This window comes from Vicia villosa, linkage group LG3 (assembly GCF_029867415.1).
Source record: "Vicia villosa cultivar HV-30 ecotype Madison, WI linkage group LG3, Vvil1.0, whole genome shotgun sequence".
Classification (NCBI taxonomy): domain Eukaryota; kingdom Viridiplantae; phylum Streptophyta; class Magnoliopsida; order Fabales; family Fabaceae; genus Vicia; species Vicia villosa.
Genome location: NC_081182.1, coordinates 115537533 through 115553234, shown reverse-complemented (window position 1 = coordinate 115553234; position 15702 = coordinate 115537533).

The window sequence follows — 15702 nt, the reverse complement described above, 5'->3', positions numbered from 1 at the left end:
GCCAAGTTGTGCTTAGAATCCAAGCCAAGAAGCATTGGTTGCCTTTGTTGAATTCTTGATTTTTAAATATTAAAAATCTTTGAATTGTTGACCAAGTCTTGCTCCCCTTCAATTCTCTTGCCTTGTACTTCAATCTTCTGCAGAAAATTAAAGATTCTTTGATGACTCATGCTTAGAAACTAAGCTATGCATTATCCTTCCATTTTCCATTTTCATTTAATCTTAAAATAGGATAAAATTAAACCAAAAATGAATAAAAATGGTATGGGCTTTGTCTTGGTCGTGGGAGGCCCATTATATCATGGTAAACATGTTTGAACCATGAAAACTTGGCCCCATTTGGAAAAAATACATTTTTGAGCAATGTTGGTTTTATGCATTTTCCCAAAATTTAGCCAACTTCAACAAGGTGTAAATCCCTCAATTTTTGTTATATGAAGGAGATATTGCACTTTTTGGAAACCTAAAAGAGTCCTATAACCAATGTCTTTGGTCTCATGTCAAAATGATTTTTGATGCTCCTTGTGTGTCCTTTTGAAAACAGTGTCTTTTTGTTGACTTTGAAAATGACGTGTAATGTCTTTGTTCATAATTTTCAAATGGTGAATGTAATGACCATGGGATCAATTTCATTTGAAAGATAATTGAATTTCCTTCAAGATGAGCTTTGGTTTGAATTTTTTGGATGAAGGATGAGAGAGTTATGACCAGTCAAAGTTCAGTTGACTTTTTAGGAGAAAACCCTAATTTTGAATCTTAAGGTTTTGTTGATTTTTGATCTTTCCTTGATGAATTATGATCATCCAATGATCAAATGATGAATCCTTTGACAAAATATGGATGTTAACAAAAAATTTCATTTTTGACTGTCTGTTGACTTTTTGGTCAACCGGGTCGTCTGTTGACTGTTTGAGCTGCTGACGGTGCGTCTGAGTGAATTGAAGTTTGAAAATTTGTATGATGGTACTTTGAGATATATGGATGTCCATGAAATCCATTTGAGGTCTCAAAAATTTGTTTCTCCTGAATAAACAAGAAACCCTAATTAGGGATTGTTTGTGTAGGAGACAGTTAAGCGTACCTGATTTTTGTGCAGTGCTGAGTCTCTGCTAATCATGTGATATTCAGAAGACTTCTAGGACAAAAATATTGGAATTTTGAAATGCAAAAGTTTGATTTGATTGATGGTACAAAACACGGAGAATTGTACTGTCAGCAGTTTGACTGTCAACTGACTGTTCAGGCATGTAACAGTTAGAGTGAAAAATCAACAGTCAAAGTTAATTTTCTTTTTTTTTTGTTATTTTTGTTTTATGTGAAAGATGAAAGTTTATTTACATGACTTGTTAGAAAACACAGACATAATAAATAACTATTATTTACTGTACGCGAGCAAAATTACCGATAATAACCCTGAAAATCATTTAATGCACAGAAACATAAATATTTGACTGGCAGAAAACACACAAAATATTATCTGAATAATTAAGCAACAATATGACGAATAGTACAACATTTAATACTGACAGTACAAATATTACATACTATAATGAACAGTATGACGAATAAACGGTACATTTAAGAAAATAAGAGATACGACAAACTTTAAGAATGACGATTAATAACCCAAGCTACAAACAATAACATGTAGATGATTGGGAATGCAAGCATCCCAGGTCCACAGTTTTCCGGGCTATGTAGACAGAAGAAAGACATGATTACCACCACAATGGTGATGACCATAAGAAAACACGTTTCTATCCGCTTCGCCATTTTGTCGGGGAAGAAGAAAGAATGAATATGAAGTAGAAATTTGAGAAATGGTTTAGAATTTGATGTGAGATTTTATGGAAAAAATGAGAGGTATTTATAGAATGGAAACAAGAATAGAGACGTTGGGGAATGAAGTGATTCCGTACAAAAGGAAAATTTTAGTGGAAGAAAGATTTGAAAGAAAGTGTATGATAGTGTTGGGAAAAAGAGAGATGTATGGCATAAAGTTAGGATTTGATTTTTGAAAGAAAGATTTGAAAAGAGATTTTGAAAATAATGGAATATAGTACAAAAGTTAGTGGGAAACAAAAATTAGTAATAATTTACTTGTTTGCCAGTACAGTATGAATCCCCAGACTCTGCGCCTGCAAAAGATTTAGTTCTGTACCAATTGCGTCAGTACTATTTATCTGTAAACAAATATCAAATAAATAGCGTGTGTGAAGCAATAAACAGTACTTGGCATTTGCGTAAGAGTAAATCCAACAGCGAGCCAAAATACTGTATAAGAAAAATTCTAAAAACTAAGTATTTCATATGTCAGGATATTTATGAAATAAAAATCCATGATTATATGAAACTCCTAATTTTTAGATTGGAGTTTTCTTGAAAAAAGATGCGGGCAAATTTTGGGGTATAACAGTTGCCCCTATTCAATCTTCTTAAACCTGAAGAGATTGTCTGAAATCTGAAGGTGGAAGATGATTGAATATTTTAGATGCCCTGAAAATTTGCACTTACCTTGATCGGAAGAGATGTTGGAAGTTGTCTTTGAATGTTGTCTGAGAAATGTTGTTGGCAGATCGGAACATTACCTGAGATGGGCTTTCAGATGCCACCTGGCAAATGTGTTTGATGGTTTGTTCATCAGAATGAATCCATTGATTATATCTTGATGAAGGATTTGAAAGTCTTTGTGTTGACTGTTTCGGAACCGTCCAAGGTTACCGCTTTAAGTCTAGGAGGATGATCGTCACGGAACTGTCCAAAGTTTTTCCGCTTTAGATTTTGAAAGTTGATCGTTGTGGAACCGTCTGAGGTATCAGCTTTAGATCTTCGATGGTAGATCGTTCTGGAACCGTCTGAGGTATCAGCTTTAGATCTTCGATGGTAGATCGTTCTGGAACCGTCTGAGGTATCAGCTTTAGATCTTCGATGGTAGATCGTTCTGGAACCGTCTGAGGTATCAGCTTTAGATCTTCGACGTTAGATCGTTCTGGAACCGTCTGAGGTATCAACTTTAGATCTTCGATGGTAGATCGTTCTGGAACCGTCTGAGGTATCAGCTTTAGATCTGTGTTACTTGTTTTTTTTAGTTGATAAGTGATTTGGAAAGAGAGATCTTTTCAGAATGAATCTTCGGCTTGATTATATCTGAGAGGACTGCTTATCTGAAAAGAATTCAGTGGAACACTGCATGTGATTGAGAACATCTTTGTTGAAGATATCCGTCTGCCTGAAAAATTCAAGTTAGTGATATGCAATGTTTACGATGCATGTAATGTATGTGTCGAGATTCTCGAACTAAAGGAGAAATATGCATGTTATGTTAGGTATGAATATGTGTATGAATATGCGTATGATGTATGATGCATGGTGTATGATGTATGATATATGATGTATGATGTATGAATATGATTTTGAGCATATCAAGCTTCTAGTCGGGAAAATAAATCCCTGCTAGTCATCTGGACATGAAGGCATTGTGATCGCTGATGATTTTTTGTCTTGTTTGAGTATCCTCGGCTGGAGACCTTCTTTGAGAACCATGGTGCTCTATTGAAGGATCTTCGACTACCGCTTGGGGATGAAATGTAATTGGAAGTTCTGATTTTGATGCCCTTTTAAAGTGGGAATGAGGAAGATGCATAATCCTCCGATGCACTATCTGACCAAGTCCTGGTGTGAAGATCACACCTTCTGGAGATAGTAACCTGGAAAAGCCCTACTGGGGAAATAAGATTTCTCGACTCACTTCGTTTGGAGAGAAAAATCTTATCGAGGAATTTGCTGAGAAATGCATTTCTCTTGGGGATTTTCTTCTGATGCTGGTTTCGGGATGATGTCCAAATGATTGGGACATTACCTGAATGCTGTTCCTGTTTTTTTTGGCAAACATAAATCATATTCAAATGCACATGTTCATTCAAAATTATCATTGAGACGTTTACGTATTCAAAACAGAAAAAATGAAAACGTTGATTTTGAGCCTAAGCTGCATTGATTTTTGAAAAAGAGCCATGATAGGCTGATTAGTTCAAGGAAACAAAAATCCTAGTAGTAGGAAATTGTCATAAAGCTTTGGAAAATATTTATAAAAATAAATAGCTATGTGAAAACAATCCAGTCAAGTTTCAATTCTGCTATTGCCAATCTGTCTTCGAGCATCTCATCCCTCGCTTGTTGGAAGAAAGTGATTGGACTGATCGGTGTCTTCGATGTGTTGAATCTTGATGGTGAGTAGGTAGCTGAACGGAACATAGTTGTACGCTTTATTCCCTAACTTTTCCCTAGGCTGCCTTTTCAGGTTTTCAGCCTACCGGGATAGTATTATTTAGTCTCTAATTTTTGAATGGATCGCCATTTCGGGTTTTCAATCCACCGAGACGCTCATTTTTTGCCTAAGTTGCCCTTTCAGGTTTTCAACTTAGCGAACTTTTCTTTTCAAGCGAAATACTTTTTGACTATGTCCGCATTTACAGGGTGTGGGAAATCCTCGCCATCCATGGTGGTAAGCAACATGGCACCGCCGGAGAACATTTTCTTGATTACAAATGGCCCCTCATAAGTGGGAGTCCATTTGCCCCTGGGATCACCTTGTGGTAAGATGATGCGTTTGACAACCAAGCCACCAGTTTGGTATGCTTGACTTTTGACTTTTTTGTTGAAGGCTTTGATCATGCGCTTCTGGTACAATTGACCATGACAAATAGCTGCGAGCCTTTTCTCATCAAGCAAGTTTATCTGGTCTAACCGTGTTTGAATCCAATCGTCTTCGTGTAGATCGACTTCTTTCATAATCCTTAGGGAAGGAATTTGAATTTCAATTGGAAGAACTGCCTCCATACCATAGACTAAGGAGAATGGAGTTGCCCCTGTTGAAGTACGCGCAGATGTGCGATAACCATGAAGAGCAAAAGGTAACATCTCATGCCAGTCTTTGTAGGTTACTGTCATTTTGTGTACGATCTTCTTGATGTTTTTGTTGGCATCTTCCACTGCGCCATTCATCTTTGGTCGATATGGAGAGGAATTATGATGTTTGATCTGGAATTGTGTGCAGAGTTCAGTAATCATTCTGTTGTTTAGATTTGTGCCATTGTCCGTGATGATCCTTTCGGGAATGCCATACCGACAAATAAGGTTGTGCTTGATAAATCGGGCCACCACATTCTTGGTGACAGAAGCAAATGAAGCTGCTTCTACCCATTTTGTGAAGTAGTCAATAGCGACCAGGATAAAGCGATGTCTGTTGGAGGCAGTAGGTTTGATTTCTCCAATCATATCAATACCCCACATTGCAAAAGGCCAAGGAGCTGTTAGGACGTTTAACGGAACTGGAGGTACATGTACTTTGTCAGCATATATCTGACATTTGTGACAGGTTCTGGAATGATGATGGCAGTCCGTCTCCATGGTAGACAAGTAATAACCTGCTCTGAGGATCTTTTTAGCCATTGTATGTCCACTTGAATGAGTACCGAAGGCACCATCGTGTATGTCTTCCATGATCTGTTCTGCTTCCTTCTTGTTTACACAACGAAGTAAAGTCAAGTCAAGTCATGATTGCGTTTGTATAGGGTCCCATTACTTAGAAAGAATTTGGTAGCAAATCTTCTTAGAAACTTTCTGTCGTTAATGGACGCCCCTTCAGGGTACTCATGAGCTTCAAGATATCTTTTCACCTCATGGAACCATGGTTTTTCTTCTGTTCCTTCGGTGTTAATCTTATTGCAATAGGCTGGTTCATCCTGTCTGTAAATGGTGATCATTGGCGCCTCATTGTCCCACCTGACTTTGAACATAGATGACATGGTAGCTAGAGCATCAGCTAGTTGATTTTCTTCGCGCGGGATGTGTTCAAAAGTGATTTCTTCAAAGTAAGGAATCAAACTCAGCACATATTCTTTGTAAGGAATTAGATTCGGGTGCTTCGTGTCCCATTCCCCTTTGACTTGGTAAATTACCAAGGCCGAGTCTCCGTAGACCTCCAGGAACTTGATTCTTAAATCAATTGCAGCTTTGAGACCCAGAATACATGCTTCGTACTCAGCTATATTGTTAGTGCAGTTGAAGCATAATCTGGCAGTGAATGGTGTATAACCTCCTGCAGGAGAAATAATCACAGCTCCGATGCCATTGCCAAGTGCGTTAGAAGCTCCGTCAAAAACCATAGTCCACCGGGATCCTGGCTCGGGTCCTTCTTCTGGTCCTGGTTGTTTGTAGTCATTGACTAGCATAATGTCTTCGTCTGGGAAGTCAAAGTTCAATGCTTGATAATCATCCACTGCCTGATGAGCCAGATGATCAGCTACCACACTTCCTTTGATTGCTTTTTGTGAAGTGTATTCAATGTCATATTCTGTTAAGATCATTTTCCATCTTGCTATTCTTCCAGAGAGAGCAGGTTTTTTGAACACGTACTTGATAGGATCCATTTTGGAGATTAGGAAAATGGTGTGATTTAGCATATACTGTCTTAGTCGGCGAGCCGCCCATGCTAAGGCACAACAAGTTTTTTCGAGTAGTGAGTATCTTGTTTCACAATCGGTAAACTTTTTGCTAAGATAGTAGATTGCATGCTCCTTTCCGCCGGGCTCTTCATGTTGCCCTAGTACGCACCCCATTGAATCTTCTAACACAGTTAGGTACATTATCTGGGGTCTTCCTTCCACAGGTGGTAGCAAGATTGGCGGTTTTTGGAGATACTCTTTGATTTTATCAAAGGCTAACTGGCATTTGTCATTCCACCTTTCCACTTGATCTTTCTTCAACAGTTTGAAGATCGGCACACAAGTAGTAGTCATGTGGGCAATAAATCGGGCGATGTAATTCAGACGTCCCAAGAACCCTCTGACTTGTTTCTCAGTACGGGGTATAGGCATTTCTTGAATGGCTTTGACCTTGGCAGGATCAACCTCAATACCTTTGCTGCTGACGATGAAACCTAAGAGTTTGCCGGATCTCACTCCAAAGGTACACTTATTTGGGTTCAGTCGCAACCTGTATTTCTTGAGTCTGTCAAACAGTTTGTGTAGATGACCCAGATGTTCTTCCTCGGTGTTGGATTTTGCAATCATATCATCGACATACACCTCTATCTCCTGATGAATCATATCATGGAACAGAGCTACCATTGCACGTTGATAGGTTGCTCCTGCATTCTTTAAACCAAAGGGCATTACTTTGTAACAAAAGGTTCCCCAGGGTGTTGTGAAGGTTGTTTTTTCCATGTCTTCGGGTGCCATCTTGATTTGATTGTACCCTGAGAATCCTTCCATAAAGGAGAATACCTTGCATTGTGCGGTATTATCAACCAGTACATCGATGTGAGGTAAAGGGAAATCATCTTTGGGACTTGCCCGGTTCAGATCTCTGTAGTCTACACACATTCTGACTTTCCCGTCTTTTTTAGATACAGGCACGATGTTAGCTATCCAAGGAGGATAACTTACAACTTTCAGGAATCCGGCATTGAATTGCTTTTCAACCTCGTCTGTGATCTTTTTTGACATATCAGGCCTACTCCTCCGTAGTTTCTGTTTGACTGGAGTGCTACCTTCTTTGATTGGCAGGCGATGAACCACAATGTCCGTGTCAAGGCCTGGCATATCTTCATAGGACCAGGCGAATATCTCGACGTAGTCTTGCAGCATTTGAATCAGTTTTTGCTTGACACTGTTTTCTAAATCAGCCCCTATTTTGACTTCTTTCTTTTCTTCGTTGCTGCCCAAGTTGATAACCTCAATTGGTTCCTCATGAGGCTGTATAGCCTTCTCTTCTTGTTCTAGCAGCCTTGCAAGTTCTCTTGGTACTTCACAATCTTCCTCACTTTCGTCCTTAGTTTGGTAGATCGGATTTTCAAAGTCATGACGCGCAATAGCAGAATCGTTATCAACTAGATCCAACGTGAATGTGAATCTGCATTTTATTTATGTGAGGGTGTGTGAGAAAACATAGCTATTTGAAAGCAAAGAAAGAAAAAGGATCACAAAATTTGAATATGCAAACATCCCATGATTTTATTGAATGCACATGATCATGATATGACAAGCCCTTATAAAAGGACCAGTGTGCTTCGGGCAAGGCACACGGTTTTCAAGATTATGGTTCGATAGTATAGGAACCATTTTTATCTTTGCACAATATACACAAAGAAAACAGGAAATTGCATTTACTCCTGATCAAAGGAGATCACATCCTCAGCTTTCCAGTTGTTCAATCCATTGTTGTGAGCAGGGAATATCCAGCTGTTCCAGTTGCAGTTGTCTCCTTCATCTTCCACAGCATTGATTTCATTAGTGGGGAAATGAGCCGGTGATCTTTCGGGATAAGTGATATACTCTGCTGGATACGAGAGCCCAGGCTGAGATATCTCTGTTGGCTGAGCGAGAGGCTCGATAAGGCCGTCCCATCCAGTCGGGATGATGTTTTGGATAGAGACTTGTGTATCCTGGTGAGGGGTGTACTCTGACAGAAAGTAACCCTCGTTATTTGGTGTTTCCCTGGCTTCTTCAAGAGTAAAATTGTCGTCATAATGTTCATCCCATCCAGTTGGGAAAATGTCTTCCATGGCGATTTGTGAGCTCGGAGGAGCGGAATATTTCACCATAAAGTCATATTTGCCACTAGGCTCTCCTAGCGTATCCCATACTTCTTTAGGTGGATTTTGATATTGCTGAGTGCTGGGACTTGTGAGACTTTTGTCATTCTCAAATTGATTACCCCATCCAGTTGGGGTCATATCTTCCATAGCAATAAAAGAACTCTGAGGTGCGGTATATTGATAATTATATCCGCCGCTTGGATCTCCCAAAGTATCCCACATTCCCATGGAAATGGGTGGAATTTCATCTGGATATGGCTGAATGATATGGTTCAAGAACACTCCATCGTCTTCAATGGTGTTTACTCCTTGGCTGATGAAATGTGAATTAATCCTCCAGAACGAGGACTTTGATCATTCTTTTGATTTCCACTATCATAGCCCAGGCCTAGCTTGTCGGACTTGTAAGGTATATCGAGAAGCTGTCCCCATACTGTGCAATCACCTTTTTCGATCACAGCTTTGGCATCTTTGAGAGACGCCATAGTTGTAGTTGGAGTAGCAGAAATATGCTTGGTCGTAGAGACATCTGGAGAGACCACCTCAAAAGATTGGCAGGGAGTTTCGATGAATTCGTCATCCAACTCAACATATTTGGAATTGCTTAGGTGACTAACCACATATTCCTCTTCGCCATAAACTGTGACAATCTTTCCTTTTACTGGATACTTCAACTTCTGATGCAGGGTAGAAGTTACAGCATTTGCCCCATGTATCCAAGGGCGTCCAAGTAAACAGGAATATGCTGGGTGAATTTCCATTATGTAAAAGATAGAATCAAAGATCTGAGAGCCTACTCTGATTGGGAGATTCACCTTTCCGTACACTGTTCTTGTTGACCCGTCAAAGGCTCTTACCACAACATCGCTTGGTTGTAACATAATTCCTTCGAAGTCAAGTTTTTCTAGTACTGTTTTTGGTAACACGTTCAAAGAAGAACCGTTATCTACCAGCACATGTGATAGAGTGGTGCCATTACATTCAATGGAGATATGTAGGGCTTTGTTGTGATTTTTTCCAGCAGGGGTTAGATCAACATCAGAGAAACCGAGGCTGTTATTCACGGTTAGATTGGCAACACAATTCTCAAATTGATCGACTGAAATCTCTTGAGGCACATGCGCAGCTTTCAGGAACTTCATCAGAGCTTTGGCATGAGCTTCTGAATACTTTAGCAGAGACAGCATTGAGCTTTTTGAAGCAGTGTGCCCCAGTTGCTCGACAATATTGTAATCACTCTTGCAGATGATTTTCAATATTTCCTCCATTTCTTGCTTTAATGGATCCTCAGCAGTGATCTCCACCGGTATTTGAACTGGCTCAACTTGTGGCTCTTTGCCTCGAGCGTTGTCATCTTGATTAGGAATTGGGATCTGGACTGGACAAGCAGCAACATTTGGAGAAATTTCTGGTGAAAAGATCCTTCCACTTCTCGTGATCTTGCTGGTACCCACAATATTATCCACAGTTGGAGAAGTTAACTTCGTGGCCTCTTTAGTCGTGGTATCCTGTTTAACTCCATGGACATAAACATTAGTGTCGTAACCCCACGAGACATCTTTGTCTGAGGAGTATGGAAATGGAGTTGGACTAGCAATGATTACTGATGCCACTTTGAGTGTAGCAGAAATTTTGAACGGAGCCTTGGCAGAGATTTTGAATGGTAAGCTGGAGATCACTGAGACATCCTCTATTCTCATCCCGTTTGCAAAGACTTCGCATAACATGTCCATAGAAAGGAGCCTCTCAAACATAATGATACGGCGATCCATCCACTTTTGAATTCCCATTCTCAGATTTTCACAACCGTTGAGCGAGTATGTGCAATAAAAGCAATCAGGGTCACAACCTGGAAAGTAACCAGCTTGGATTAGCTTTCCTTTGACTTCGAGGAGCGGAGTTGACAATTCGTTCACATCATAGATGTAAACAGTGTCCAGGATAGCGTTAACAGTTTTGTCATGCTTCGGCATAGGTGCCGTGATGACATTTGGAGTTTCTGGAGGATCGAACTCAATTTCCCCAGCATCTATCATATCTTGTATTTTATTTTTTAGGGCCCAGCAGTGATCTGCGTCATGTCCTGGACAGTTTGAGTGATACGCACATGTTGCATCGGGGCGATAACTCGGAGAGGAAGTGTTGACATTCTTTGGAGGATCTTTCAATGTGATCAGATCTGCTTTTAGCAAATGATGCAATGCCTGAGAGATTGGCATGTTGATTCTGGTGAAATTTCTTCTTGGCGCATATGGTCGACGCGTATATTTTGGCTGTTGATCTTTTTGAGGCGCAGATGCGAAGATCAGAACTGCCCCTACAGATTGGTGATGTTCGTTCTTGCGACCTTTCTGAATTTGCATTGTATTAACCTCATTTCTCCCACTGATGGGCCTTTTTGTAGTACCAGAGGAGGAGCCTATTTGAATTTTTCCATTTTGAATGCCACTTTCGACACGTTCTCCAGTCAATATCAGGTCAGTGAAACCTGATGATGAGCTTCCCAGCAAATGACTATAGAAAGGGCCAGTTAAAGTGCCCATGAATATGTCGACCAGCTCGCGATCAGATAAGGGTGGTTGAACCCTTCCAGCCATATCTCTCCATTTTTGTGCATATCCTTTGAAACTTTCTTTTGGTGCCATGGACATGCCCCTTAGTTGAGTACGGGTTGGTGCAAGATCAGCATTGTATTGATACTGTTTGTAAAAAGCAGCAGCTAAATCTTCCCAGGTATGGACTTTGGTACTTTCCAGCTGGTAGTACCACTCGAGTTGTGTACCCGACAAACTTTCTTGGAAGAAGTGAATCCACAATTTATTATCTGTTGTGTGAGGTTGTATCTTCCTTACATAGGGCCTCAGATGTAGTTATGGGCAAGAAACTCCATCATATTTTGCAAAGACAGGAACTTTGAACTTTGGAGGGATTACAATATCTGAGACGAGTCCCAGATCATTGAAATCTAAACCAGGTATTTTTTGTATCTCCATAGCTTTCATGCGTTCTTCCAACTGCTGGTACTTGTCGTCATCCGGTTCGTCTCCAGAATGATAATCTTCTTCATTGGAAGAGAGAGAGGGTTTGGCAGAACCCTGGTTGCTGTGATTGTCTCCTTGTCCACCATCACCGACTATTTCAGGGATTGGTGGCTTTTTGAATTTTTTGGCTGGGATTTTGATCTTTCTTTTCAGTTGGCTCAAGCCTACAGATCCTTTGAGCCTCTTTTTCTTCTTGATCATCAGGGCTTTCAGTTCTTGTTGCCCCTTTGCCAGTTCCAGAATTGCCACTTGAACTTGGGCGTTCTGTGCTTCGAGATTCTTGATGCTTGTTTCAGATTCCATCTCTTCTGACTGAAATAAACAGCGAGGAGATGAGAAATCCGTCATGTGAACCTGTTTATGCAATGTGTATGAATGAATGAAATGTATATGCAATGTATATGAATGAAATGTATATGCAATGTTTTCAAGGATCTTAGAGTTTAGATTTGTTAAAACAAAGGAGAAACAAACATTAGTTAAATAATTTATTTCTTTTTTTTCTGCTTTTTTTTTCTTTGCCTCATTCGAGCTTACAAAACAGAAATAAAGGAAATGAATGATCCCTCAGGTCTCCCATGGACGCTTTCTCTTTGCACCCAGGAATGTGTTGATCTGCTGTTCTTCTTGGAGTTGTCCGGTGAGCTCCAATAATCTTCTCTCATAGTCTTGATAGTGTGGTTGGAAGGTGTCTCTTTCCTCCTTTAGTTGTACCCAAGATTTCTGCAATTCCTCCAGGTCAGTTGGCATATCCGGATGTAGAATAACTTGAGGTTCGTCTCCTTCGACTTACGGCTCAATAGTCACAGGTAGAATAGCGGGATATGGCATGATGAGTTTCTGAGCATGAGCCCGCACCCATCTGAGGTAAGGTTCCATAGGGATAGAATTCCATTGCCCCAAAGTTTTGCTTTCTATTCTATAGACACTGCCCCATGCATGTATAAACCTCCGTCGGTGTCTATGGGAATCATCCTCGTAATCAAACACAATGCCACGGATAATCATGTCGTGAGGACCGTTGCTCCGTGCATATCCAAATTGGCGTAAAGCTAAAGAGGGATTGTAAGTGATGCCCCCTTTGATGCCAAGTAGTGGCACATTAGGGTACTCTCCACAATGATCAATGATAGTAATGTCTCTTTGAAAGAAGTTGTTCCACCGGATATCTGAATGAGACAAAGACATAATCCTGCGAGACCATTGCATTCTTTGTTCATTTCTCAATACTGATCGGGGAAGATGAAATGTAAACCATCTAGCCAGTAGTGGTATACAGCACATAAGAGTTCCTCGTTTCTTCATGGTACGAGTGTGTAGAGAATGTAGAATGTCTCCCAACAATGTTGGTACCGGGTTACGGGTTAGGAAAAGATTGATAATGCGTACACTTATGAACTGATCGGGATTAGGGAATAAAACCAACCCATAGATCAAAAGAGCCACAACCTCCTCAAAAGCTGAATAACTTTTGTTTCCCAATTGGACTCGATTTCCCAATTGAACTGATCGAGCCTTTAGCAAGCAAACCCTTAACTCCGCTCTTTGTTTCCCAATTAGACTCGATTTCTGATTTTCGCAAATGTAAAGCAGCATCAATGATTTCAGGTTTTGGAATCCTTTCTAAACCAGTGAAAGGTAGTTGATCTCGAACAGGTAATCCAATTAGTTCAGAAAACTCTTCCAAGGTGGGTACTAACTGGTAATCAGGAAAGGTAAAGCAATGATGTTCAGGGTCAAAGAACTGGAACATGACCCGTATCATGTCTTCTTCAAATTTTGAGGTAACCAAATGGAGTAGGTGACCGTGCTTTTCGGTGAATTGAACATTCCTGGGGAATTCTGATACTAAGTTTTTTAGTTCAGATGGCACCGTTGAGATGTTGATGCGGATGTAATCTCTGATGGCGGGAGCCATTACCTGCAATAACAAAAGGTAAACTCTTTGATCCTTGAAATGATTAGTTAGAAAATGATATGCTTATGATGCTTATGATGTCAAACATGTGGCACACACAAACAAATCAAACAATAGCCTTAGGTTTAAAGGCTTGCATGAAGCTGATAGGTGATACCCTCCCCACTGAAGTTGAGTTGGTTAAAACCTGTCCTAGAATAGTATTCGGGTTCTACGATCCTTGGAGGTAACATCTCAATACGGCGCTCGGACGGCCGATCAAAATATTCCTCGAGGATAACTAACTTCGATCAATTTCAAAGCTAGCCACTTAATAGGCCGCAAGTCAAGTTCAACTAAAAGGTTCTAAGACAAATTAGTGTTTAATGACATTTAGGAAGCCTAATATACTCCTTGATCGTTTTCAAGGGACATTAGTATAAACCAAAGTATCGCACTAACGGTGACTACCAGATCAACCGTATCGGTACATGCCGTACAGTTTCCTTGGTCTATTGTCACATACTTAAGGTATCTCGAGATTCGGGTTAGAATCTTTCACACAAGCAAAATACCCAAACAAACCTTTGAAAAATAGAGCAATCAAGTCAAACAATTGAAAACATCGGAGTGATCTATTCTCTAAAGGTAACCCCTTTTGAAAACATTTTGTTTTTAGAAAACTATCCCCAGCAGAGTCGCCAGTTCTGTGGCCCTTGGTTTTTGGCCCCACCTCTCGCGGAGAGATACGCGAACTGACTCTTTTTTGTTTCTGCTTTTGTATTTGAAAATCAGAGAGTCGCCACCGACCTTTTATTTTATCCAATTAAGGAAAGGTTTATAAAAGAAACAGAAAAAAGACCTTTAAGAAATTCTGGGTAAGGGGGTAGGTTATACAAAGGGAAGGTGTTAGCACCCTTTGTATCCATGGTTATCCATGGGCTCTTTAATTTGCTTAGCTCACTTGTTTTCAATTGCTTTTAAATGCTCGTATGTGGTTTCAAATACCTTTGTAAATTGAATTTGTAATGATCCTTGTGCGGATGTATACAAAGTGTTTTTATCTTTCAAAAGATGCTTTGGGAAAACGAGCGTTAACTTCGTAATGATCCTTGTTTGGATATATACAAAGTATTGTCTTTTTGAAAGTTTTATTTTGAAAAACAATGATATATGAGAGATTTTTTTGTTTTGATTTGAGCAAGCAAATTAGGAGGTCTACCCTGAGTTATAAGGTCTTTATCCTATTTCCTTTAAAAATCTATCCTTTCACCGGATATAAACAAAAGTTCGATTTTGCGTTTGAAATAATAGAATTTGACTTTGATTTTGAAAAGAATGAGAAAGGGATTACCCTAAGAGGTGCAAGTGTGATTGTGCTTGGATTCAGATATTTTATCTTTGAAGTTAGTGATCTAACGATTCAATTTTATCTTTGGCATACACGCAGTTTATATGTGCTGGAATTTAAAATGCGGAAATATAAAATGCGGAAAGTAAATCTACGCTATTACATCGATTGTGCGGGAAATGTAAACTACGCTATTTACATGAATTTGACAACCTATACATTTATCTAGGAATTTAAATTGTAAGTAAATAAAGAAATGTTTTTGGATTTTTTGTGATTGATTTTAACTATAATTAATGCATGATTAATTAAATTAAAATGAGGAAAAAAGATGAAAATAAATTTAAACCTAAAAATTAAGTTCAAAATATGTTCAAAATGCTGGTTAATTAATTTTAAAACAAAACTAATTTTTTTGGAATTTTTGAAATTGATTTGAAATTTATTAAGTTAATTAATACATAATTATACAAATAATTACACAAATAATTAAAACTTAAAGAGAAAATTATTCTAAATATGTACAAAATTAGTTTATAATATATAAACAATATTTAATATAAAGAACAATTTTTTTTATGATTTTTGATTGGTTGAAAATAATTAAAAGATAAATATATGCATATTATCTAATTAATTATACAAAATATTTAAATTATGAAGAAAAATAAAATATTTTTATATCAGAAAATAAAATATCATTTTAGAAACTTAAAAATATTTTTTGTGTATTTTTTGGATTTTTAAAACTATTTTTAATTAATTTAACAAAGAAATTAAAATAAAATAGAAAATAAAAAGATAGTAATCAGAT